At 68.6% G+C, this 23326-nt stretch overlaps 15 non-coding genes across 15 annotated transcripts; 6 read left to right on the forward strand and 9 right to left on the reverse strand.

Annotated features, from left to right (window-relative positions):
- Window positions 1-424: 424 nt before the first annotated feature.
- On the reverse strand, window positions 425-496 carry TRNAE-CUC (transfer RNA glutamic acid (anticodon CUC)). The gene has a single exon. It is a non-coding gene; the product is annotated as a tRNA-Glu (tRNA).
- Window positions 497-774: 278 nt separating this feature from the next.
- TRNAG-UCC (transfer RNA glycine (anticodon UCC)) lies at window positions 775-846 on the reverse strand. The gene has a single exon. It is a non-coding gene; the product is annotated as a tRNA-Gly (tRNA).
- Window positions 847-1605: 759 nt separating this feature from the next.
- TRNAD-GUC (transfer RNA aspartic acid (anticodon GUC)) lies at window positions 1606-1677 on the reverse strand. The gene has a single exon. It is a non-coding gene; the product is annotated as a tRNA-Asp (tRNA).
- Window positions 1678-2247: 570 nt separating this feature from the next.
- Window positions 2248-2330, forward strand: TRNAL-CAG (transfer RNA leucine (anticodon CAG)). Its single transcript has one exon. It is a non-coding gene; the product is annotated as a tRNA-Leu (tRNA).
- A 1515-nt stretch (window positions 2331-3845) lies between these two features.
- On the forward strand, window positions 3846-3916 carry TRNAG-GCC (transfer RNA glycine (anticodon GCC)). The gene has a single exon. It is a non-coding gene; the product is annotated as a tRNA-Gly (tRNA).
- A 5066-nt stretch (window positions 3917-8982) lies between these two features.
- TRNAE-CUC (transfer RNA glutamic acid (anticodon CUC)) lies at window positions 8983-9054 on the reverse strand. The gene has a single exon. It is a non-coding gene; the product is annotated as a tRNA-Glu (tRNA).
- A 278-nt stretch (window positions 9055-9332) lies between these two features.
- On the reverse strand, window positions 9333-9404 carry TRNAG-UCC (transfer RNA glycine (anticodon UCC)). The gene has a single exon. It is a non-coding gene; the product is annotated as a tRNA-Gly (tRNA).
- A 759-nt stretch (window positions 9405-10163) lies between these two features.
- On the reverse strand, window positions 10164-10235 carry TRNAD-GUC (transfer RNA aspartic acid (anticodon GUC)). Its single transcript has one exon. It is a non-coding gene; the product is annotated as a tRNA-Asp (tRNA).
- Window positions 10236-10801: 566 nt separating this feature from the next.
- On the forward strand, window positions 10802-10884 carry TRNAL-CAG (transfer RNA leucine (anticodon CAG)). The gene has a single exon. It is a non-coding gene; the product is annotated as a tRNA-Leu (tRNA).
- A 1515-nt stretch (window positions 10885-12399) lies between these two features.
- TRNAG-GCC (transfer RNA glycine (anticodon GCC)) lies at window positions 12400-12470 on the forward strand. The gene has a single exon. It is a non-coding gene; the product is annotated as a tRNA-Gly (tRNA).
- A 5066-nt stretch (window positions 12471-17536) lies between these two features.
- TRNAE-CUC (transfer RNA glutamic acid (anticodon CUC)) lies at window positions 17537-17608 on the reverse strand. Its single transcript has one exon. It is a non-coding gene; the product is annotated as a tRNA-Glu (tRNA).
- Window positions 17609-17886: 278 nt separating this feature from the next.
- On the reverse strand, window positions 17887-17958 carry TRNAG-UCC (transfer RNA glycine (anticodon UCC)). The gene has a single exon. It is a non-coding gene; the product is annotated as a tRNA-Gly (tRNA).
- A 759-nt stretch (window positions 17959-18717) lies between these two features.
- Window positions 18718-18789, reverse strand: TRNAD-GUC (transfer RNA aspartic acid (anticodon GUC)). The gene has a single exon. It is a non-coding gene; the product is annotated as a tRNA-Asp (tRNA).
- Window positions 18790-19367: 578 nt separating this feature from the next.
- TRNAL-CAG (transfer RNA leucine (anticodon CAG)) lies at window positions 19368-19450 on the forward strand. The gene has a single exon. It is a non-coding gene; the product is annotated as a tRNA-Leu (tRNA).
- Window positions 19451-20965: 1515 nt separating this feature from the next.
- On the forward strand, window positions 20966-21036 carry TRNAG-GCC (transfer RNA glycine (anticodon GCC)). The gene has a single exon. It is a non-coding gene; the product is annotated as a tRNA-Gly (tRNA).
- Window positions 21037-23326: the final 2290 nt, after the last annotated feature.

The following is a 23326-nucleotide window of genomic DNA, read 5'->3' on the forward strand; positions in this document are numbered from 1 at the left end:
CAGCTGGCGACCACCACAGCCCACGCCCCTCCCCCCAGCCCTGGCCCCAGCCCTCCCGCCGCCCGCCCTATCCAAGCCCACCTCCTCACCACCACCCACAGCAGGAGCACCAGCACGAGCCCAGGAGCATCACCGCCACCACCAGGGGCAGCAGCCGCAGACCCTCAGGAGGGAGGGAGGGAGGGAGGCGGGGGGTGGATGGGAGGCCTCAGGCGCGTCGTGGTGGAAGCGGCGCGAGGTTGCCACCGCGGCCAAAACCTTCGCCCCGCGGGACGGCGGAGGTGGCCTGAATCGTGCTTGGGCTGGACGGGCAGGGTCCCGGGGGCCTCTGGCGCAGCGCTGAGCAAGCGTAGGCTAATAAAAGGCTGGCAGGGTGTCCAGCGAGGACATGGGCAGGTGGCAGGCGGAGAGGAAGAAGAAAGGCTTCCCTGACCGGGAATCGAACCCGGGCCGCGGCGGTGAGAGCGCCGAATCCTAACCACTAGACCACCAGGGAGCGTCGGGGTTCGGCCCTCGCCTGCTCCTGGTGAGCCCCGCGCCTGCATGCCACCCGCCCGCGCCACCTTGCTGCCCACACCCGGCCTCTGCAAGTCCAGCCGCCTGCCCTGGCGTGCCGTCTTGCTTTCAGCACCCTCAAAACACTGCGCGCGCCGCCGGCTTCTCGCACACACGCCAAAAGCCGCGGGCCAGCGGGCTGGCTCCCTGCTCCCACCTCTCTGTCCCCCGAACGCCCCTGCCCGGAGAGCGCTGGAACTCAGCAAAAGGTCGGCCCGCTGCGTTGGCCGGGAATCGAACCCGGGTCAACTGCTTGGAAGGCAGCTATGCTCACCACTATACCACCAACGCTCCACAGCCCGGGCGGCCGCCAGACGCCGGCCCCGGGCTCGCCCCAGCATACTCTCGCCGCCGCCTCCGCATCCCTGCCCCGACGCCCCGGCAGCCGGAGGCTCTGCGCCGCCGCCGGCGCCCCCCAGCAGCCACGCGGCGCCCCAAGCTCGCCAGCGCTACGCAGTGGCCGGGATCCACCGGCCCCACCGCCCCAGGGCGGCGCCCCCGCGGCCTTGCGGCCCTCCGGCCCTTCGCTCCCCGCCGCGGCCCGCCAACGCCTCCGCCCTCACCCCCGGCGGGCAACGCGGGGCATGCAGCTTCCAGCACCCAGCTGGCCAAAGCCCTACTCCACCGGGCGCTGGGCGAGGCCACTTCCCACGACGACAAGGGGACACGGGACCCACCTGGCTGCACGCGTCGGGGCGCCGTGCCGAGCCGCGCGGCGGGGCCGTCGCGAGCCTAGGAGCCCACTCAGGCAGCCACTGGGGGTCGGCGCGTGGGCGGCCGGCCGGCCGCCAGATCCGGCTATGGTCGGGCAAGGCCGTGGGGTCGCCAAGGAGGCCCTCGCTCCGCCGTGGCGATCGTGCGCCCGCCGACGACAAAGGGCTCAGGCTGGAGCGCTGCACGGGCAGAGGGGGGTCGACGGGAGCTAGGCCGGGCACCGCCGTTGGCGGCGCCCTGGCGCCTCGCCCGAAGACGTCGGGAGGAGACGAAGGGCCCTTGGGGGCCTGGCGGCAGGACAGAGAGCGACCGCGGCCACCAAAAAGGGTGTGTTGCCTCCCCGTCGGGGAATCGAACCCCGGTCTCCCGCGTGACAGGCGGGGATACTCACCACTATACTAACGAGGACGGCGGCGACCGTCCTGCCTGCCGCCCGGCCGCTCTCGGGCTCTCGGGCTGCCTGCCGACGCCTCCCCTTGCCCAGCACGGGCCCCCGGCCACCACGGGTCCCGACCCAACCGCGCACCAAACCACCCGCCTCGGTCACAGCGGCAGCCCGCCACCCCGACAGGGACCCGGACCCCCGGGGCACTGGACACTCCCCAGCGCGCGCCGCCTCTTGCCTCCAACGCGGGCGTTCCGCCGGGAGAAGGGGGCGCGAGAAGGCAAGCGGGGCTGCGAGGACACGGGGGGCGCGCGCCGGCCGGCGTCGGGCCAGGAGAGGCGCGGGTGGGGAGGGGCCGGCCCGCCGAGGGCCCGGCTGGGTCCGCGGCGCGAGCGGCGGCGGAGCCAGGCGCCTCGGCCGGCCGCCGCGCGCCGGCTCGGTCGACCCCCACTCCGGACGGCCGCCTGCCTGCCTGCCTGCCTGCCTGCCTGCCTGCCTGGCGTGGCGCCCCGCGCGGCCCGCCAAGGGCGCCGGTGCTCGCGCCGCGTCGGGTCCCAGCCAGGCCAGCGGCCACGCGCCCAGCCAGGCCCGCCGTCAGGATGGCCGAGCGGTCTAAGGCGCTGCGTTCAGGTCGCAGTCTCCCCTGGAGGCGTGGGTTCGAATCCCACTCCTGACAAGCCCGCCTTTTGGCCCGCCGGACAAACGCACCCGTCCTCCCCGCGCCACTGCCTTTCTCCACACATGCCCTCCCGCCGCCGCCGCCTGCACCCCTCACACCAGGAACCTTCAGTCCTTCTCAGCGCATCTTTGCTCGCCAGCTGGCTGCAGCTGCAGCTGCTGCTTTTCCTGCCTCCCTGCCGCCCCCTTGCCCACCCTCGCCCACCCTCCCCCACCCTCCCCCTGCCGCTCCCACGGCCCCGCCGCGCCCCGCCCCCGGCCGCGCCAAAGCACGCGGCCCCGCGGCGGGTGGCAAGCCCTCCTCCCCTCGCCGGCGCTCCGACTTCTGCCCGGGGAACGGCCTACTCGCCCTCGCAGCCGTGCTTCCGCGGCCGCCCCCGCCAGCTCTCCCGCCGGGCCGGCACCCCGTCCTCCGCGCCCGCCCCGCCGGCCCGCCTGCGCTCCCCAGCCACAGCGAGGCGGCCGAGCCCCCGCCTTGCCCGCCAAGTGGGTGCCGCGTGCCCTCGACCCTTCTCCGCCGTGCGTTCTTGGCCGGGCCGCACCTGCCTGCCGCCCGCCCTGGACGCGTGCCATCCAGCCTTCCTGCTGGCCAGCGCACACCGGCCTTCCTTGCACGAGTCCGTCCCGGGAAGGGTGCTCCGCTGGGGAGGGAGCGGAAGCCCTGCGTGCCCGTCCAGCCCACCCACCGGCGCCCGGCCCGCGCCCCCGACCTCGGCGCCACGGCGCCCGTTCCCGTGGGAAGCCGCTGCCCCGGCCGGAGCCAAGCCCGCCCTGGCGCGCTCCCTGCCTCTCAGCCGGCAGTCCCCGAGCCAGGAGCCGCTCTGCCAAAGGGCCCCTGCTCACCACCACCACCCCGTCAGAGCCGGACCCCGGGAGCGCGGTCGGCCAGAGCGCAGGAGCCAGGCTCACACGCCTTTGGGTCCTTGGGCCTGAGCGCCGTCCTGGGGTGGGGGTGCGGGTGGGGGTGGGGGTGGGGGTGGGGGTGGGGGTGGGGCCGGTGGCGGAGGCGCTCGGAGGCGTCGCCCTCCCGCGCTCGCGCTTCCCGCACAGCCCGAGCCCGGCGTCCCGGCCCGCGCCCGCTCTCGCGCGCCCCACCCCGGCCCGGCCGGAAAGCCAGCCCGCCAGGGGGACTTTGGGTCGGGACCCGGCGGTCGCGGAGAGGCACGTCGGCGCGCGGCCGCAGCGACCACGCAGCGCCTGCGCCTGCACCTGACAGGGATCCCGGCGCCGGCTCCCGGCCCCCTCGCGCGACACCGACAGGGTCGCGGCGGCCGTGGTCGGCGCAGAAGGCGCGGGACGGGCCGAGTGGGCCCGCGTCCCGCCGCTCCGGGCTCCCTCCGAGAGCGCCGCGCCCCGGGGTCCTGCACGTGCCCGGATCCTGCCTTCCAGGTCGCCCGCCCGCCGTCTCCTGCTCCAACGGAGCAGAGAGACGCCCACGGGCGAGCAGTGAGCAGCGGCGGGCGGGTGGCGGCCGGCGCCTCAGGGGCAGCGACGGGCGGCGCTGGCCACCGGTGCATGGGTGGTTCAGTGGTAGAATTCTCGCCTGCCACGCGGGAGGCCCGGGTTCGATTCCCGGCCCATGCAGCCACAGCGTCCCCTTTTGGTCCCACGGTGCGGGCCCCAGAGCCGAACTAGGTCTGCGCGCTGAAACGCGCTCGAGGCAGCGCTCCTGCCAACGCTGGCTTGCTACCTGCCGCCCGCTGCCTCTCCCACGCAGACGCCCAGGACCCCTCCCCACCTCACCCACAAAAGGCCCTGCTGCCAAGCCTTCGTGGCCCCAAACCCTGCGGGCTCAGCCGCCCGTGCGTCCAGGCACCTTTCTTGTGTTTGGCTCGCGTCCTCACCCGGACCCAGCCGAGGCCTCGGGGATTGCACTGGCAGGAATACCCCACCGCTGGCAGCCGCCCGCACCACACTTTCATCTTTCACAACGTCCGTCTCCAAGCTCCCTGCCTCACTCTCCCCACACTCCGAGAGGAATCAATCACACTACGTTTGCACAGCCAGGAGCAAGGGAGCTGCCACATCTGGCAAGCATACCTCCCTTTTGCCTGGAGGGTCCCTGGACCATGTCTTGCAGGACGAGTTCCAAAGAAGTCCACCAGCTGCCGGCCCTCGGCAGAAATAGGTTTCCAACAGCAACGCCCTCACCACCTCAAACACCACCCCTTCCCCCTGAAACCCTCTTGCGCGCCTCACCTCAGCATCAGCCCTGCCCCAAGAGCACCCCCACCTCAGCCTGCAGCCTCACCGTCCCCCTACTCCCCCACATGCACCCATCCCACCCCCAGCTCCCCGCCTCCCCCATCTCCACACACAACCCACCCCCCCCCAACGCCCCGGTCCTCCCTGAGCCGTTCCAAATCCCACTCTTGTCAAGGAACCTGCCTTTCCATTTGTTCCACTGGCCTGCCTCCCCCCACCCCCCACTTCAAGCCACGGCCTGCTCCTTTCCCTGCTTCTTCGAACACAAGTAGAACGGATTCACATTCCTGGGTGAGTCTCAGGTGCCCGGCAAAGTGATTCAGTCCCCTGTTCTTTGCCAGGTGGTCTTCCAGTGTAGGTGAAGGCGAGATACAATTACACTTCTCCTGCTACAGAGGAAAGCTCTGTTGCTCATCTCCTGTAAGCACAGTCTTTCCTATCTCTTGATCCGACTCCAACTTCGTCCCTCCCTGCCTTTCCCCTTGGGTAGCCCTATGTACGTTTTCGACGTCTCAAGGTCGCTTTCCCCTTTGCACATAGATTCGTCTGTATTCGTCGTTAGAGTCCACAGAGCTTTCTCCCTATCCAAGCGGCTCACTTCACTGAGCGGACCCTTCTGTGGCTCCGTCTGACCTTGCGGCCCATGGCGATGGCGGCTCCTTCTTGAGGGCTGCGTCATATTCCACGGTACAGATATCCCTCACCTTCTTGTGCCGGCCACGTGCCGACGGGCACTCGGGCGTTTCCCGCGTGTCTCGGCTCCGGCACAGAGGGCTGCGGTGACCCCGGGGGATGCCTGCATCTCTCCCCATTAGGGGTGTTTGTCGTCTTTTCCCGATGCGTGCCCAGGGGTGGCTTTCCTGGATCAAAATGGAAGCTCTTCTTTCTCCTATTGCTGGACTGATCCTCGACTGACTGACTTCGACGGAGTAGCACTGGTTCTGGAAGTGTCGTTGATCTGCACCCTGGTGTCCGTTTCCGCTGTACAGCGTTGGGGTTCAGTCCTGTCTGTGGGGGTGGGGGGCTTATGTGTTCAGCTCGTTTCCATTACGGGTGATGACAGGATGTGGGATCTCGTTCCCTGCGGTATCCCGCGTGTCCTTGTTCCTCCTCCCCTTCCTACGCAGTACTGGTACGGTTGATCCGTTGAGCCCGGCTCCTCGTTCATCCCTCGGTCCCTGACTGCGCCCTTGGGGAGCCCCAAGCGGCTTTCCTGTGTCTGAGAGTCTGTGGCTGGTTGGCCCAGGGATTAATTTGTCCAACACTTTAGAGTCCACCCATCCGTGACCTTGTCTGGTTGACTTCCCTCACCAAGGGTAATATTCTGCGGCTCCAGCCGCCGTTGCTGCCAGTGACACTATCTGCCTCCTGTGGACGGCTCGGTGACATCCCATTCTCTCCCTTTCTCTGACACTGCATCTTGGTGGCTGAGCCTTTGGGGATGGGCACTAGGGTTTTCCTCCACGTCTCGGCTATGGCAAACGGTGCTGCTGTGACCGTGGGGCTCGCGTGTGTCTCTCCGAATGAAGAGTTGCGACTTTCGTGGATATGTACCCAGGGTGGGATTGTCATAGCTCGCCTGTTTCCCGCTGACTTCGTTGCCTGCTGAGTTAGTTTTCTTTTGAAAGCTTACTCCGACGTCGTAGTCACGGTTGTTGCGCAAGTACAGTGGATTCCCAATATTGCGCTGGTTTCCGGTGGACCGCAGAGTGATCCTGTTTGGCGTGTGCGGATCGCGGATGTCATATATGTCTTCAGATTCTTTTGCACTTGAGGTTGTTACTCCAGGGCACTGACGCTTATTCCCTGTGTTGAACTGGATAACCTCGGTGCTTCTCCCTTTAGACAGGGTCCTGCGTATCTGTGCGTTGTTGCAGCTCCGCAGTCATCCCTCCACCGCTGCCTTTGGGCTTGCGTTACCCTGAGGTGGGTTTCTGCGTGAGTCGGTTTCTCCTGGCAAATAGCTTCGTTTTGTATTATGTTCCATGTTCCACATGCCTCTGTCCAACGCGGTCTGACATTCTCCGCAGAGTGTAAGAGTCTCCAGCTGCATCATCGCTTGTGACAAATGGCAATACTTGACGTGTTTCTTATGTATGACTGAGTGATGGCTCCATGCTGCATCGATGCCACCCCTTCTTGGGCGCGCCGTGTGTGGATGGGCGCTGGGGTTTGCTCCGTGTCCGCACCATGGCAGACGGTGCTGCAGTGTCCGTGGCGGTGTCCGGACCCTCAGACCTCCCCGAGGTTTGCCCTCTGCGGGTGTGTACCCTGGAGGGATGACTGTGCTCGGTCACATGGGAGTTCTCCTTGGCCCTCATGAAATCACAGCCACCTGCGCTCACAGCCACCCCCGCTCCATCCCACCCTGAGGCCCCAGCAGTGTCACCCCCGAGACTGGACACTCCCTCCTGATGGGTGGTGACTTTGGTCTCTGGGGCGGTACGGTGGGCCCACCCATCTCGGACCGGGTCTGGCCCCCAGCTGGCGCTGGCACTCCGTTTCTGTCCTTCGCTTGCCTGCGTCCTAGCCTCCGCCCAGAGCCCCAGCCCGCCGCCCAGCCTGAGCAGCCTGTGGCACCGCGCACCAGTGTGGCTCGCCCCCGCTCACCCGCCACACCACCCAGAAGGAGTGCTCTCCCGCCATCTTCCTCACGCCACAGCCCCCTCACTGTCACGGCCTCCCCTCTACCTTTCCCACCAGACTCCAGGCTCGGCCCACCTCCGCGCCACCATCGCCCTGGAGCTCGGGCTCTCCCTCACACGTCCTGCCCTGGCCTACCCTGCCTTGGCGTTCACCACTGCGGGCCTCCCTCTGGCTCCGCAGACCCAGCCCTACCCCCACGCCCACCCCGACCTGACCTACCGCAGATCCGTCCCAGCCTCTCACATGCGCCTGGCACGGCTTCGCCGCCGCGCCCATGCTTCTGTAGAGGCCCTGCTCCAGTGGCCTGCCGATCTTTCGCCAGGTCCCCGCGAGCGCCACGCCGCCCCTTCCCGCCGGCCGTCCACGCAGACGCCCCGACCAAGCACCCCGGGGCCTGCCTCCCAGCTCCCTGCTCGCCGCCGCGCCCTCGCCTCGCGATCGCCCTGCCTGGGTCCCTGATCCACGTGGGGCGCCACCAGCCATGGCCCCAAGCACCTTCCTCCGATACTCTCCCCCATGCACGCTGACGCCCACAGCCCCGGCAGGGGCCTCGAGGAAACCCCCTTTGGCGACGGCAAGCACACGTCGGGCCACAGGGCTCCTTTGCCACAGGGGACTCGCCTTTGTGCCATCGCACCCGAGTGTGCCGCCCTCGCCGCACCTTGGTGCCTTTCGTCTGCCGTCCACTTCCCCTCCGAAGGACACAGTCCTTGAACGGACGTGAAACCCTTTGGGATTGACGAGCCGAGACGGGGCCAAGAGGAGACTGTGGTGGGCGATCACCCTCCCGGAGAGTTCCTAGGGGAAGACGATGACAGGGTGGGGAGAGGGATGCAGTGGATCCTGGATAGACAGTTCGGAGACAATGGGAAACTATTCGATGTCATAGCTAGGGGAGGGGTGCGTGGAACAGGGCGCTCTCTCTCTTTCTCTCTCTCTCTCTGTGTGTGTGTGTGTGTGCACCCGAGTGCCCACCTTTGGTTACGAGTGGGGGAGGGAGGCCTGGGTAAATCTTGCCTCAGTCCGGGAGGATTGAGAGCTGTGGTCAGGCAAGGGAAACAGCATGATGGTCGGGTTGTCCTCCCTGGCAGGCATCGCTGCCTCTGAGCGACTGAACTGCTACCCATGCCTCCCGGGCGCCGTGGTCCGCCTCCCAGAGCCCACTCGAGACCAGAACCCTCTTGGAGTCGCCAGCGGCATACGGGAGTCACAGCCAGCCCGGGACCTGGCACGCACTGGCCAAGCCGCCCAGAGAGGTGGCTGGCCTGAGGGACACGGCAAGGCAGGCGGTCCGTGGCCACGGCCCCCACTCCCAGAGGCAGATCCCCCTCGCTCACCTTCGGCTGTGGCCACCGCCCCTGCCGCTGCTGGCCCCCAGCTGGCGACCACCACAGCCCACGCCCCTCCCCCCAGCCCTGGCCCCAGCCCTCCCGCCGCCCGCCCTATCCAAGCCCACCTCCTCACCACCACCCACAGCAGGAGCACCAGCACGAGCCCAGGAGCATCACCGCCACCACCAGGGGCAGCAGCCGCAGACCCTCAGGAGGGAGGGAGGGAGGGAGGCGGGGGGTGGATGGGAGGCCTCAGGCGCGTCGTGGTGGAAGCGGCGCGAGGTTGCCACCGCGGCCAAAACCTTCGCCCCGCGGGACGGCGGAGGTGGCCTGAATCGTGCTTGGGCTGGACGGGCAGGGTCCCGGGGGCCTCTGGCGCAGCGCTGAGCAAGCGTAGGCTAATAAAAGGCTGGCAGGGTGTCCGGCGAGGACATGGGCAGGTGGCAGGCGGAGAGGAAGAAGAAAGGCTTCCCTGACCGGGAATCGAACCCGGGCCGCGGCGGTGAGAGCGCCGAATCCTAACCACTAGACCACCAGGGAGCGTCGGGGTTCGGCCCTCGCCTGCTCCTGGTGAGCCCCGCGCCTGCATGCCACCCGCCCGCGCCACCTTGCTGCCCACACCCGGCCTCTGCAAGTCCAGCCGCCTGCCCTGGCGTGCCGTCTTGCTTTCAGCACCCTCAAAACACTGCGCGCGCCGCCGGCTTCTCGCACACACGCCAAAAGCCGCGGGCCAGCGGGCTGGCTCCCTGCTCCCACCTCTCTGTCCCCCGAACGCCCCTGCCCGGAGAGCGCTGGAACTCAGCAAAAGGTCGGCCCGCTGCGTTGGCCGGGAATCGAACCCGGGTCAACTGCTTGGAAGGCAGCTATGCTCACCACTATACCACCAACGCTCCACAGCCCGGGCGGCCGCCAGACGCCGGCCCCGGGCTCGCCCCAGCATACTCTCGCCGCCGCCTCCGCATCCCTGCCCCGACGCCCCGGCAGCCGGAGGCTCTGCGCCGCCGCCGGCGCCCCCCAGCAGCCACGCGGCGCCCCAAGCTCGCCAGCGCTACGCAGTGGCCGGGATCCACCGGCCCCACCGCCCCAGGGCGGCGCCCCCGCGGCCTTGCGGCCCTCCGGCCCTTCGCTCCCCGCCGCGGCCCGCCAACGCCTCCGCCCTCACCCCCGGCGGGCAACGCGGGGCATGCAGCTTCCAGCACCCAGCTGGCCAAAGCCCTACTCCACCGGGCGCTGGGCGAGGCCACTTCCCACGACGACAAGGGGACACGGGACCCACCTGGCTGCACGCGTCGGGGCGCCGTGCCGAGCCGCGCGGCGGGGCCGTCGCGAGCCTAGGAGCCCACTCAGGCAGCCACTGGGGGTCGGCGCGTGGGCGGCCGGCCGGCCGCCAGATCCGGCTATGGTCGGGCAAGGCCGTGGGGTCGCCAAGGAGGCCCTCGCTCCGCCGTGGCGATCGTGCGCCCGCCGACGACAAAGGGCTCAGGCTGGAGCGCTGCACGGGCAGAGGGGGGTCGACGGGAGCTAGGCCGGGCACCGCCGTTGGCGGCGCCCTGGCGCCTCGCCCGAAGACGTCGGGAGGAGACGAAGGGCCCTTGGGGGCCTGGCGGCAGGACAGAGAGCGACCGCGGCCACCAAAAAGGGTGTGTTGCCTCCCCGTCGGGGAATCGAACCCCGGTCTCCCGCGTGACAGGCGGGGATACTCACCACTATACTAACGAGGACGGCGGCGACCGTCCTGCCGCCCGGCCGCTCTCGGGCTCTCGGGCTGCCTGCCGACGCCTCCCCTTGCCCAGCACGGGCCCCCGGCCACCACGGGTCCCGACCCAACCGCGCACCAAACCACCCGCCTCGGTCACAGCGGCAGCCCGCCACCCCGACAGGGACCCGGACCCCCGGGGCACTGGACACTCCCCAGCGCGCGCCGCCTCTTGCCTCCAACGCGGGCGTTCCGCCGGGAGAAGGGGGCGCGAGAAGGCAAGCGGGGCTGCGAGGACACGGGGGGCGCGCGCCGGCCGGCGTCGGGCCAGGAGAGGCGCGGGTGGGGAGGGGCCGGCCCGCCGAGGGCCCGGCTGGGTCCGCGGCGCGAGCGGCGGCGGAGCCAGGCGCCTCGGCCGGCCGCCGCGCGCCGGCTCGGTCGACCCCCACTCCGGACGGCCGCCTGCCTGCCTGCCTGCCTGCCTGCCTGCCTGCCTGGCGTGGCGCCCCGCGCGGCCCGCCAAGGGCGCCGGTGCTCGCGCCGCGTCGGGTCCCAGCCAGGCCAGCGGCCACGCGCCCAGCCAGGCCCGCCGTCAGGATGGCCGAGCGGTCTAAGGCGCTGCGTTCAGGTCGCAGTCTCCCCTGGAGGCGTGGGTTCGAATCCCACTCCTGACAAGCCCGCCTTTTGGCCCGCCGGACAAACGCACCCGTCCTCCCCGCGCCACTGCCTTTCTCCACACATGCCCTCCCGCCGCCGCCGCCTGCACCCCTCACACCAGGAACCTTCAGTCCTTCTCAGCGCATCTTTGCTCGCCAGCTGGCTGCAGCTGCAGCTGCTGCTTTTCCTGCCTCCCTGCCGCCCCCTTGCCCACCCTCGCCCACCCTCCCCCACCCTCCCCCTGCCGCTCCCACGGCCCCGCCGCGCCCCGCCCCCGGCCGCGCCAAAGCACGCGGCCCCGCGGCGGGTGGCAAGCCCTCCTCCCCTCGCCGGCGCTCCGACTTCTGCCCGGGGAACGGCCTACTCGCCCTCGCAGCCGTGCTTCCGCGGCCGCCCCCGCCAGCTCTCCCGCCGGGCCGGCACCCCGTCCTCCGCGCCCGCCCCGCCGGCCCGCCTGCGCTCCCCAGCCACAGCGAGGCGGCCGAGCCCCCGCCTTGCCCGCCAAGTGGGTGCCGCGTGCCCTCGACCCTTCTCCGCCGTGCGTTCTTGGCCGGGCCGCACCTGCCTGCCGCCCGCCCTGGACGCGTGCCATCCAGCCTTCCTGCTGGCCAGCGCACACCGGCCTTCCTTGCACGAGTCCGTCCCGGGAAGGGTGCTCCGCTGGGGAGGGAGCGGAAGCCCTGCGTGCCCGTCCAGCCCACCCACCGGCGCCCGGCCCGCGCCCCCGACCTCGGCGCCACGGCGCCCGTTCCCGTGGGAAGCCGCTGCCCCGGCCGGAGCCAAGCCCGCCCTGGCGCGCTCCCTGCCTCTCAGCCGGCAGTCCCCGAGCCAGGAGCCGCTCTGCCAAAGGGCCCCTGCTCACCACCACCACCCCGTCAGAGCCGGACCCCGGGAGCGCGGTCGGCCAGAGCGCAGGAGCCAGGCTCACACGCCTTTGGGTCCTTGGGCCTGAGCGCCGTCCTGGGGTGGGGGTGCGGGTGGGGGTGGGGGTGGGGGTGGGGGTGGGGGTGGGGCCGGTGGCGGAGGCGCTCGGAGGCGTCGCCCTCCCGCGCTCGCGCTTCCCGCACAGCCCGAGCCCGGCGTCCCGGCCCGCGCCCGCTCTCGCGCGCCCCACCCCGGCCCGGCCGGAAAGCCAGCCCGCCAGGGGGACTTTGGGTCGGGACCCGGCGGTCGCGGAGAGGCACGTCGGCGCGCGGCCGCAGCGACCACGCAGCGCCTGCGCCTGCACCTGACAGGGATCCCGGCGCCGGCTCCCGGCCCCCTCGCGCGACACCGACAGGGTCGCGGCGGCCGTGGTCGGCGCAGAAGGCGCGGGACGGGCCGAGTGGGCCCGCGTCCCGCCGCTCCGGGCTCCCTCCGAGAGCGCCGCGCCCCGGGGTCCTGCACGTGCCCGGATCCTGCCTTCCAGGTCGCCCGCCCGCCGTCTCCTGCTCCAACGGAGCAGAGAGACGCCCACGGGCGAGCAGTGAGCAGCGGCGGGCGGGTGGCGGCCGGCGCCTCAGGGGCAGCGACGGGCGGCGCTGGCCACCGGTGCATGGGTGGTTCAGTGGTAGAATTCTCGCCTGCCACGCGGGAGGCCCGGGTTCGATTCCCGGCCCATGCAGCCACAGCGTCCCCTTTTGGTCCCACGGTGCGGGCCCCAGAGCCGAACTAGGTCTGCGCGCTGAAACGCGCTCGAGGCAGCGCTCCTGCCAACGCTGGCTTGCTACCTGCCGCCCGCTGCCTCTCCCACGCAGACGCCCAGGACCCCTCCCCACCTCACCCACAAAAGGCCCTGCTGCCAAGCCTTCGTGGCCCCAAACCCTGCGGGCTCAGCCGCCCGTGCGTCCAGGCACCTTTCTTGTGTTTGGCTCGCGTCCTCACCCGGACCCAGCCGAGGCCTCGGGGATTGCACTGGCAGGAATACCCCACCGCTGGCAGCCGCCCGCACCACACTTTCATCTTTCACAACGTCCGTCTCCAAGCTCCCTGCCTCACTCTCCCCACACTCCGAGAGGAATCAATCACACTACGTTTGCACAGCCAGGAGCAAGGGAGCTGCCACATCTGGCAAGCATACCTCCCTTTTGCCTGGAGGGTCCCTGGACCATGTCTTGCAGGACGAGTTCCAAAGAAGTCCACCAGCTGCCGGCCCTCGGCAGAAATAGGTTTCCAACAGCAACGCCCTCACCACCTCAAACACCACCCCTTCCCCCTGAAACCCTCTTGCGCGCCTCACCTCAGCATCAGCCCTGCCCCAAGAGCACCCCCACCTCAGCCTGCAGCCTCACCGTCCCCCTACTCCCCCACATGCACCCATCCCACCCCCAGCTCCCCGCCTCCCCCATCTCCACACACAACCCACCCCCCCCCAACGCCCCGGTCCTCCCTGAGCCGTTCCAAATCCCACTCTTGTCAAGGAACCTGCCTTTCCATTTGTTCCACTGGCCTGCCTCCCCCCACCCCCCACTTCAAGCCACGGCCTGCTCCTTTCCCTGCTTCTTCGAACACAAGTAGAACGGATTCACATTCCTGGGTGAGTCTCAGGTGCCCGGCAAAGTGATTCAGTCCCCTGTTCTTTGCCAGGTGGTCTTCCAGTGTAGGTGAAGGCGAGATACAATTACACTTCTCCTGCTACAGAGGAAAGCTCTGTTGCTCATCTCCTGTAAGCACAGTCTTTCCTATCTCTTGATCCGACTCCAACTTCGTCCCTCCCTGCCTTTCCCCTTGGGTAGCCCTATGTACGTTTTCGACGTCTCAAGGTCGCTTTCCCCTTTGCACATAGATTCGTCTGTATTCGTCGTTAGAGTCCACAGAGCTTTCTCCCTATCCAAGCGGCTCACTTCACTGAGCGGACCCTTCTGTGGCTCCGTCTGACCTTGCGGCCCATGGCGATGGCGGCTCCTTCTTGAGGGCTGCGTCATATTCCACGGTACAGATATCCCTCACCTTCTTGTGCCGGCCACGTGCCGACGGGCACTCGGGCGTTTCCCGCGTGTCTCGGCTCCGGCACAGAGGGCTGCGGTGACCCCGGGGGATGCCTGCATCTCTCCCCATTAGGGGTGTTTGTCGTCTTTTCCCGATGCGTGCCCAGGGGTGGCTTTCCTGGATCAAAATGGAAGCTCTTCTTTCTCCTATTGCTGGACTGATCCTCGACTGACTGACTTCGACGGAGTAGCACTGGTTCTGGAAGTGTCGTTGATCTGCACCCTGGTGTCCGTTTCCGCTGTACAGCGTTGGGGTTCAGTCCTGTCTGTGGGGGTGGGGGGCTTATGTGTTCAGCTCGTTTCCATTACGGGTGATGACAGGATGTGGGATCTCGTTCCCTGCGGTATCCCGCGTGTCCTTGTTCCTCCTCCCCTTCCTACGCAGTACTGGTACGGTTGATCCGTTGAGCCCGGCTCCTCGTTCATCCCTCGGTCCCTGACTGCGCCCTTGGGGAGCCCCAAGCGGCTTTCCTGTGTCTGAGAGTCTGTGGCTGGTTGGCCCAGGGATTAATTTGTCCAACACTTTAGAGTCCACCCATCCGTGACCTTGTCTGGTTGACTTCCCTCACCAAGGGTAATATTCTGCGGCTCCAGCCGCCGTTGCTGCCAGTGACACTATCTGCCTCCTGTGGACGGCTCGGTGACATCCCATTCTCTCCCTTTCTCTGACACTGCATCTTGGTGGCTGAGCCTTTGGGGATGGGCACTAGGGTTTTCCTCCACGTCTCGGCTATGGCAAACGGTGCTGCTGTGACCGTGGGGCTCGCGTGTGTCTCTCCGAATGAAGAGTTGCGACTTTCGTGGATATGTACCCAGGGTGGGATTGTCATAGCTCGCCTGTTTCCCGCTGACTTCGTTGCCTGCTGAGTTAGTTTTCTTTTGAAAGCTTACTCCGACGTCGTAGTCACGGTTGTTGCGCAAGTACAGTGGATTCCCAATATTGCGCTGGTTTCCGGTGGACCGCAGAGTGATCCTGTTTGGCGTGTGCGGATCGCGGATGTCATATATGTCTTCAGATTCTTTTGCACTTGAGGTTGTTACTCCAGGGCACTGACGCTTATTCCCTGTGTTGAACTGGATAACCTCGGTGCTTCTCCCTTTAGACAGGGTCCTGCGTATCTGTGCGTTGTTGCAGCTCCGCAGTCATCCCTCCACCGCTGCCTTTGGGCTTGCGTTACCCTGAGGTGGGTTTCTGCGTGAGTCGGTTTCTCCTGGCAAATAGCTTCGTTTTGTATTATGTTCCATGTTCCACATGCCTCTGTCCAACGCGGTCTGACATTCTCCGCAGAGTGTAAGAGTCTCCAGCTGCATCATCGCTTGTGACAAATGGCAATACTTGACGTGTTTCTTATGTATGACTGAGTGATGGCTCCATGCTGCATCGATGCCACCCCTTCTTGGGCGCGCCGTGTGTGGATGGGCGCTGGGGTTTGCTCCGTGTCCGCACCATGGCAGACGGTGCTGCAGTGTCCGTGGCGGTGTCCGGACCCTCAGACCTCCCCGAGGTTTGCCCTCTGCGGGTGTGTACCCTGGAGGGATGACTGTGCTCGGTCACATGGGAGTTCTCCTTGGCCCTCATGAAATCACAGCCACCTGCGCTCACAGCCACCCCCGCTCCATCCCACCCTGAGGCCCCAGCAGTGTCACCCCCGAGACTGGACACTCCCTCCTGATGGGTGGTGACTTTGGTCTCTGGGGCGGTACGGTGGGCCCACCCATCTCGGACCGGGTCTGGCCCCCAGCTGGCGCTGGCACTCCGTTTCTGTCCTTCGCTTGCCTGCGTCCTAGCCTCCGCCCAGAGCCCCAGCCCGCCGCCCAGCCTGAGCAGCCTGTGGCACCGCGCACCAGTGTGGCTCGCCCCCGCTCACCCGCCACACCACCCAGAAGGAGTGCTCTCCCGCCATCTTCCTCACGCCACAGCCCCCTCACTGTCACGGCCTCCCCTCTACCTTTCCCACCAGACTCCAGGCTCGGCCCACCTCCGCGCCACCATCGCCCTGGAGCTCGGGCTCTCCCTCACACGTCCTGCCCTGGCCTACCCTGCCTTGGCGTTCACCACTGCGGGCCTCCCTCTGGCTCCGCAGACCCAGCCCTACCCCCACGCCCACCCCGACCTGACCTACCGCAGATCCGTCCCAGCCTCTCACATGCGCCTGGCACGGCTTCGCCGCCGCGCCCATGCTTCTGTAGAGGCCCTGCTCCAGTGGCCTGCCGATCTTTCGCCAGGTCCCCGCGAGCGCCACGCCGCCCCTTCCCGCCGGCCGTCCACGCAGACGCCCCGACCAAGCACCCCGGGGCCTGCCTCCCAGCTCCCTGCTCGCCGCCGCGCCCTCGCCTCGCGATCGCCCTGCCTGGGTCCCTGATCCACGTGGGGCGCCACCAGCCATGGCCCCAAGCACCTTCCTCCGATACTCTCCCCCATGCCCGCTGACGCCCACAGCCCCGGCAGGGGCCTCGAGGAAACCCCCTTTGGCGACGGCAAGCACACGTCGGGCCACAGGGCTCCTTTGCCACAGGGGACTCGCCTTTGTGCCATCGCACCCGAGTGTGCCGCCCTCGCCGCACCTTGGTGCCTTTCGTCTGCCGTCCACTTCCCCTCCGAAGGACACAGTCCTTGAACGGACGTGAAACCCTTTGGGATTGACGAGCCGAGACGGGGCCAAGAGGAGACTGTGGTGGGCGATCACCCTCCCGGAGAGTTCCTAGGGGAAGACGATGACAGGGTGGGGAGAGGGATGCAGTGGATCCTGGATAGACAGTTCGGAGACAATGGGAAACTATTCGATGTCATAGCTAGGGGAGGGGTGCGTGGAACAGGGCGCTCTCTCTCTTTCTCTCTCTCTCTCTGTGTGTGTGTGTGTGTGCACCCGAGTGCCCACCTTTGGTTACGAGTGGGGGAGGGAGGCCTGGGTAAATCTTGCCTCAGTCCGGGAGGATTGAGAGCTGTGGTCAGGCAAGGGAAACAGCATGATGGTCGGGTTGTCCTCCCTGGCAGGCATCGCTGCCTCTGAGCGACTGAACTGCTACCCATGCCTCCCGGGCGCCGTGGTCCGCCTCCCAGAGCCCACTCGAGACCAGAACCCTCTTGGAGTCGCCAGCGGCATACGGGAGTCACAGCCAGCCCGGGACCTGGCACGCACTGGCCAAGCCGCCCAGAGAGGTGGCTGGCCTGAGGGACACGGCAAGGCAGGCGGTCCGTGGCCACGGCCCCCACTCCCAGAGGCAGATCCCCCTCGCTCACCTTCGGCTGTGGCCACCGCCCCTGCCGCTGCTGGCCCCCAGCTGGCGACCACCACAGCCCACGCCCCTCCCCCCAGCCCTGGCCCCAGCCCTCCCGCCGCCCGCCCTATCCAAGCCCACCTCCTCACCACCACCCACAGCAGGAGCACCAGCACGAGCCCAGGAGCATCACCGCCACCACCAGGGGCAGCAGCCGCAGACCCTCAGGAGGGAGGGAGGGAGGGAGGCGGGGGGTGGATGGGAGGCCTCAGGCGCGTCGTGGTGGAAGCGGCGCGAGGTTGCCACCGCGGCCAAAACCTTCGCCCCGCGGGACGGCGGAGGTGGCCTGAATCGTGCTTGGGCTGGACGGGCAGGGTCCCGGGGGCCTCTGGCGCAGCGCTGAGCAAGCGTAGGCTAATAAAAGGCTGGCAGGGTGTCCGGCGAGGACATGGGCAGGTGGCAGGCGGAGAGGAAGAAGAAAGGCTTCCCTGACCGGGAATCGAACCCGGGCCGCGGCGGTGAGAGCGCCGAATCCTAACCACTAGACCACCAGGGAGCGTCGGGGTTCGGCCCTCGCCTGCTCCTGGTGAGCCCCGCGCCTGCATGCCACCCGCCCGCGCCACCTTGCTGCCCACACCCGGCCTCTGCAAGTCCAGCCGCCTGCCCTGGCGTGCCGTCTTGCTTTCAGCACCCTCAAAACACTGCGCGCGCCGCCGGCTTCTCGCACACACGCCAAAAGCCGCGGGCCAGCGGGCTGGCTCCCTGCTCCCACCTCTCTGTCCCCCGAACGCCCCTGCCCGGAGAGCGCTGGAACTCAGCAAAAGGTCGGCCCGCTGCGTTGGCCGGGAATCGAACCCGGGTCAACTGCTTGGAAGGCAGCTATGCTCACCACTATACCACCAACGCTCCACAGCCCGGGCGGCCGCCAGACGCCGGCCCCGGGCTCGCCCCAGCATACTCTCGCCGCCGCCTCCGCATCCCTGCCCCGACGCCCCGGCAGCCGGAGGCTCTGCGCCGCCGCCGGCGCCCCCCAGCAGCCACGCGGCGCCCCAAGCTCGCCAGCGCTACGCAGTGGCCGGGATCCACCGGCCCCACCGCCCCAGGGCGGCGCCCCCGCGGCCTTGCGGCCCTCCGGCCCTTCGCTCCCCGCCGCGGCCCGCCAACGCCTCCGCCCTCACCCCCGGCGGGCAACGCGGGGCATGCAGCTTCCAGCACCCAGCTGGCCAAAGCCCTACTCCACCGGGCGCTGGGCGAGGCCACTTCCCACGACGACAAGGGGACACGGGACCCACCTGGCTGCACGCGTCGGGGCGCCGTGCCGAGCCGCGCGGCGGGGCCGTCGCGAGCCTAGGAGCCCACTCAGGCAGCCACTGGGGGTCGGCGCGTGGGCGGCCGGCCGGCCGCCAGATCCGGCTATGGTCGGGCAAGGCCGTGGGGTCGCCAAGGAGGCCCTCGCTCCGCCGTGGCGATCGTGCGCCCGCCGACGACAAAGGGCTCAGGCTGGAGCGCTGCACGGGCAGAGGGGGGTCGACGGGAGCTAGGCCGGGCACCGCCGTTGGCGGCGCCCTGGCGCCTCGCCCGAAGACGTCGGGAGGAGACGAAGGGCCCTTGGGGGCCTGGCGGCAGGACAGAGAGCGACCGCGGCCACCAAAAAGGGTGTGTTGCCTCCCCGTCGGGGAATCGAACCCCGGTCTCCCGCGTGACAGGCGGGGATACTCACCACTATACTAACGAGGACGGCGGCGACCGTCCTGCCTGCCGCCCGGCCGCTCTCGGGCTCTCGGGCTGCCTGCCGACGCCTCCCCTTGCCCAGCACGGGCCCCCGGCCACCACGGGTCCCGACCCAACCGCGCACCAAACCACCCGCCTCGGTCACAGCGGCAGCCCGCCACCCCGACAGGGACCCGGACCCCCGGGGCACTGGACACTCCCCAGCGCGCGCCGCCTCTTGCCTCCAACGCGGGCGTTCCGCCGGGAGAAGGGGGCGCGAGAAGGCAAGCGGGGCTGCGAGGACACGGGGGGCGCGCGCCGGCCGGCGTCGGGCCAGGAGAGGCGCGGGTGGGGAGGGGCCGGCCCGCCGAGGGCCCGGCTGGGTCCGCGGCGCGAGCGGCGGCGGAGCCAGGCGCCTCGGCCGGCCGCCGCGCGCCGGCTCGGTCGACCCCCACTCCGGACGGCCGCCTGCCTGCCTGCCTGCCTGCCTGCCTGCCTGCCTGCCTGCCTGGCGTGGCGCCCCGCGCGGCCCGCCAAGGGCGCCGGTGCTCGCGCCGCGTCGGGTCCCAGCCAGGCCAGCGGCCACGCGCCCAGCCAGGCCCGCCGTCAGGATGGCCGAGCGGTCTAAGGCGCTGCGTTCAGGTCGCAGTCTCCCCTGGAGGCGTGGGTTCGAATCCCACTCCTGACAAGCCCGCCTTTTGGCCCGCCGGACAAACGCACCCGTCCTCCCCGCGCCACTGCCTTTCTCCACACATGCCCTCCCGCCGCCGCCGCCTGCACCCCTCACACCAGGAACCTTCAGTCCTTCTCAGCGCATCTTTGCTCGCCAGCTGGCTGCAGCTGCAGCTGCTGCTTTTCCTGCCTCCCTGCCGCCCCCTTGCCCACCCTCGCCCACCCTCCCCCACCCTCCCCCTGCCGCTCCCACGGCCCCGCCGCGCCCCGCCCCCGGCCGCGCCAAAGCACGCGGCCCCGCGGCGGGTGGCAAGCCCTCCTCCCCTCGCCGGCGCTCCGACTTCTGCCCGGGGAACGGCCTACTCGCCCTCGCAGCCGTGCTTCCGCGGCCGCCCCCGCCAGCTCTCCCGCCGGGCCGGCACCCCGTCCTCCGCGCCCGCCCCGCCGGCCCGCCTGCGCTCCCCAGCCACAGCGAGGCGGCCGAGCCCCCGCCTTGCCCGCCAAGTGGGTGCCGCGTGCCCTCGACCCTTCTCCGCCGTGCGTTCTTGGCCGGGCCGCACCTGCCTGCCGCCCGCCCTGGACGCGTGCCATCCAGCCTTCCTGCTGGCCAGCGCACACCGGCCTTCCTTGCACGAGTCCGTCCCGGGAAGGGTGCTCCGCTGGGGAGGGAGCGGAAGCCCTGCGTGCCCGTCCAGCCCACCCACCGGCGCCCGGCCCGCGCCCCCGACCTCGGCGCCACGGCGCCCGTTCCCGTGGGAAGCCGCTGCCCCGGCCGGAGCCAAGCCCGCCCTGGCGCGCTCCCTGCCTCTCAGCCGGCAGTCCCCGAGCCAGGAGCCGCTCTGCCAAAGGGCCCCTGCTCACCACCACCACCCCGTCAGAGCCGGACCCCGGGAGCGCGGTCGGCCAGAGCGCAGGAGCCAGGCTCACACGCCTTTGGGTCCTTGGGCCTGAGCGCCGTCCTGGGGTGGGGGTGCGGGTGGGGGTGGGGGTGGGGGTGGGGGTGGGGGTGGGGCCGGTGGCGGAGGCGCTCGGAGGCGTCGCCCTCCCGCGCTCGCGCTTCCCGCACAGCCCGAGCCCGGCGTCCCGGCCCGCGCCCGCTCTCGCGCGCCCCACCCCGGCCCGGCCGGAAAGCCAGCCCGCCAGGGGGACTTTGGGTCGGGACCCGGCGGTCGCGGAGAGGCACGTCGGCGCGCGGCCGCAGCGACCACGCAGCGCCTGCGCCTGCACCTGACAGGGATCCCGGCGCCGGCTCCCGGCCCCCTCGCGCGACACCGACAGGGTCGCGGCGGCCGTGGTCGGCGCAGAAGGCGCGGGACGGGCCGAGTGGGCCCGCGTCCCGCCGCTCCGGGCTCCCTCCGAGAGCGCCGCGCCCCGGGGTCCTGCACGTGCCCGGATCCTGCCTTCCAGGTCGCCCGCCCGCCGTCTCCTGCTCCAACGGAGCAGAGAGACGCCCACGGGCGAGCAGTGAGCAGCGGCGGGCGGGTGGCGGCCGGCGCCTCAGGGGCAGCGACGGGCGGCGCTGGCCACCGGTGCATGGGTGGTTCAGTGGTAGAATTCTCGCCTGCCACGCGGGAGGCCCGGGTTCGATTCCCGGCCCATGCAGCCACAGCGTCCCCTTTTGGTCCCACGGTGCGGGCCCCAGAGCCGAACTAGGTCTGCGCGCTGAAACGCGCTCGAGGCAGCGCTCCTGCCAACGCTGGCTTGCTACCTGCCGCCCGCTGCCTCTCCCACGCAGACGCCCAGGACCCCTCCCCACCTCACCCACAAAAGGCCCTGCTGCCAAGCCTTCGTGGCCCCAAACCCTGCGGGCTCAGCCGCCCGTGCGTCCAGGCACCTTTCTTGTGTTTGGCTCGCGTCCTCACCCGGACCCAGCCGAGGCCTCGGGGATTGCACTGGCAGGAATACCCCACCGCTGGCAGCCGCCCGCACCACACTTTCATCTTTCACAACGTCCGTCTCCAAGCTCCCTGCCTCACTCTCCCCACACTCCGAGAGGAATCAATCACACTACGTTTGCACAGCCAGGAGCAAGGGAGCTGCCACATCTGGCAAGCATACCTCCCTTTTGCCTGGAGGGTCCCTGGACCATGTCTTGCAGGACGAGTTCCAAAGAAGTCCACCAGCTGCCGGCCCTCGGCAGAAATAGGTTTCCAACAGCAACGCCCTCACCACCTCAAACACCACCCCTTCCCCCTGAAACCCTCTTGCGCGCCTCACCTCAGCATCAGCCCTGCCCCAAGAGCACCCCCACCTCAGCCTGCAGCCTCACCGTCCCCCTACTCCCCCACATGCACCCATCCCACCCCCAGCTCCCCGCCTCCCCCATCTCCACACACAACCCACCCCCCCCCAACGCCCCGGTCCTCCCTGAGCCGTTCCAAATCCCACTCTTGTCAAGGAACCTGCCTTTCCATTTGTTCCACTGGCCTGCCTCCCCCCACCCCCCACTTCAAGCCACGGCCTGCTCCTTTCCCTGCTTCTTCGAACACAAGTAGAACGGATTCACATTCCTGGGTGAGTCTCAGGTGCCCGGCAAAGTGATTCAGTCCCCTGTTCTTTGCCAGGTGGTCTTCCAGTGTAGGTGAAGGCGAGATACAATTACACTTCTCCTGCTACAGAGGAAAGCTCTGTTGCTCATCTCCTGTAAGCACAGTCTTTCCTATCTCTTGATCCGACTCCAACTTCGTCCCTCCCTGCCTTTCCCCTTGGGTAGCCCTATGTACGTTTTCGACGTCTCAAGGTCGCTTTCCCCTTTGCACATAGATTCGTCTGTATTCGTCGTTAGAGTCCACAGAGCTTTCTCCCTATCCAAGCGGCTCACTTCACTGAGCGGACCCTTCTGTGGCTCCGTCTGACCTTGCGGCCCATGGCGATGGCGGCTCCTTCTTGAGGGCTGCGTCATATTCCACGGTACAGATATCCCTCACCTTCTTGTGCCGGCCACGTGCCGACGGGCACTCGGGCGTTTCCCGCGTGTCTCGGCTCCGGCACAGAGGGCTGCGGTGACCCCGGGGGATGCCTGCATCTCTCCCCATTAGGGGTGTTTGTCGTCTTTTCCCGATGCGTGCCCAGGGGTGGCTTTCCTGGATCAAAATGGAAGCTCTTCTTTCTCCTATTGCTGGACTGATCCTCGACTGACTGACTTCGACGGAGTAGCACTGGTTCTGGAAGTGTCGTTGATCTGCACCCTGGTGTCCGTTTCCGCTGTACAGCGTTGGGGTTCAGTCCTGTCTGTGGGGGTGGGGGGCTTATGTGTTCAGCTCGTTTCCATTACGGGTGATGACAGGATGTGGGATCTCGTTCCCTGCGGTATCCCGCGTGTCCTTGTTCCTCCTCCCCTTCCTACGCAGTACTGGTACGGTTGATCCGTTGAGCCCGGCTCCTCGTTCATCCCTCGGTCCCTGACTGCGCCCTTGGGGAGCCCCAAGCGGCTTTCCTGTGTCTGAGAGTCTGTGGCTGGTTGGCCCAGGGATTAATTTGTCCAACACTTTAGAGTCCACCCATCCGTGACCTTGTCTGGTTGACTTCCCTCACCAAGGGTAATATTCTGCGGCTCCAGCCGCCGTTGCTGCCAGTGACACTATCTGCCTCCTGTGGACGGCTCGGTGACATCCCATTCTCTCCCTTTCTCTGACACTGCATCTTGGTGGCTGAGCCTTTGGGGATGGGCACTAGGGTTTTCCTCCACGTCTCGGCTATGGCAAACGGTGCTGCTGTGACCGTGGGGCTCGCGTGTGTCTCTCCGAATGAAGAGTTGCGACTTTCGTGGATATGTACCCAGGGTGGGATTGTCATAGCTCGCCTGTTTCCCGCTGACTTCGTTGCCTGCTGAGTTAGTTTTCTTTTGAAAGCTTACTCCGACGTCGTAGTCACGGTTGTTGCGCAAGTACAG

The sequence above is a fragment of the Budorcas taxicolor genome, chromosome 3 (genome assembly GCF_023091745.1).
Source record: "Budorcas taxicolor isolate Tak-1 chromosome 3, Takin1.1, whole genome shotgun sequence".
NCBI classification, from domain to species: Eukaryota; Metazoa; Chordata; class Mammalia; order Artiodactyla; family Bovidae; genus Budorcas; species Budorcas taxicolor.